At 34.8% G+C, this 1,771-nt stretch overlaps 1 pseudogene; it reads right to left on the minus strand.

Moving 5' to 3' along the window:
- Positions 1-911: 911 nt before the first annotated feature.
- LOC136982430 (RING finger protein 11 pseudogene) lies at positions 912-1,364 on the minus strand (annotated as a pseudogene).
- Positions 1,365-1,771: the final 407 nt, after the last annotated feature.

Consider the following 1,771-nt stretch of genomic DNA (forward strand, 5'->3'; position numbering starts at 1 on the left):
AATTAAATACGAGCCTAAAAAATTAAATAAATTAAAAAATTTCCAACGTCATACCTAGTGGAAAAGGGTTTTAGTGCGGTTTCTCAAATGCTGACTAAGCAAAGAAATCGCCTCAACAATTGCCAACAAGGTGACTTAAGATTATATCTGTCAAAATTAGAACCCAATATTATTAAACTTTGTCAAGATCGCCAACCTCAAGGTTCTCATTAAAATTTCATTTAGTTTATTATTTCTTTGTTATGTTAAAATTAAAACACATTACTTTATGTATCTTACTTTTTTTGTAAATTAAATTAAATTTATAACTAATAAATGTTATTCTACTATTGTTCCTTTCAAATTTCTTTGGATATATCTTACTAACGCCTAATGTAATCTACCTTATATTAGGGATTATCGTACAATTTTTATCAGTTAAAATTTATAGGGGGCGAATTAAGAAGCGGGTCTTACAAAGGGGGCGTTTGGTCCAAAAAGGTTGAGAAACACTGGCCTAAACTATAATAGAACAGCGATGTCATTTGGAACGGTGTTCGCTAGTAGCGCTGCATCTGTAGGCAAGTCGCGTTAGAAATACAGTAGAGCGTCGTTCATCCGAAAACCGAACAACCGAAAGCGTTTCAGTTGGCAAATTCGAATTTCCGCTAGTGCTGTGGCGCTGCAATATTTGGCTATGTCTTGGGATACTCCGATACTATTTTACTTGATATGCATTTTTAGCTGGCAGCACTGGCGCGCCATGAGAGGTTACTTAAGGACGCGCCAGTATTTGAACGAGACATTTTTCGCATCGTGAGTGGTAAGTTTTGCTTGTTTTTCTGAAGACTGTGTCATCATGTGGTCTATGGGTTTACATTAAGAAATAAATGATTGATATTTTTAATATCACTTTTATAGCATTTTACTCATCAGTTGTTTTGGTAAGTGGCTAAAAGAGCAGCATCCACATGTTCCATACAGGATGGACATATAAATGATCTCATCAGCCAATCGTCAATGCAGTCAGTGTGATAGATATGCATGCATGGCAAGAAACATACAGGATCACCTATTATGAACTCTCCCATACAAATAACACATTCTCTGTTCTTCTTGCTTCCGTCATAAATACCAGTTGGAAGATGATGAATAAGACCAATTCTTTTGGCAATTTTAACTTGTTTCTCTTCAGTTAACTGTGAAGCTGGTCGACTCACATTAGGTGATGGATAATAAACAGGCACAGTTACAGCCGATTCCTGGTTGTCATAGGGTGGTTGAAGCGAATGTTGGTCAGCAGACGACGACGACTCCCTTGTAGTTTGATTCTCCCTCAAAAGGGAAATATCGTCAGATGACACGGATTTTAAACAATTCCCCATTTTTTCTTATTTTCAATCGATATTAAAATAAAAAGACGAGACTCCATCGCTGAATGACAAAGAAGACTTTTTTTTTTAAATCGGAACTTTTTGCTGAATCGGAACGTTTTGAGATTAGATTAACTTCCAAAATATAATGTTTTTTGTTTTTATATTTTTCAATATATTTATTTTGTTTGTGAAAAATAAAGAAATAATTTTTTAAAAAAATTTCGTTAGTCTTAACATTGACAAAAATTCAACTCAAAGCGACACGCAATGGAGAGAAATTTCAACATGTAATAGATTTAAATTAACCCCCTCCCTCCGAAATGTTTTTCTACACATAAAAATTTCAAAGGATTCCCGAAGAATGAGTATGTGTAGAAAAGCATCCCGGAGGGAGGGGGTTAATTTAAATTCAGGAA

Source organism: Centruroides vittatus, unplaced genomic scaffold, assembly GCF_030686945.1.
Source record: "Centruroides vittatus isolate TY-2023 unplaced genomic scaffold, ASM3068694v2 contig_828, whole genome shotgun sequence".
Lineage (NCBI taxonomy): Eukaryota > Metazoa > Arthropoda > Arachnida > Scorpiones > Buthidae > Centruroides > Centruroides vittatus.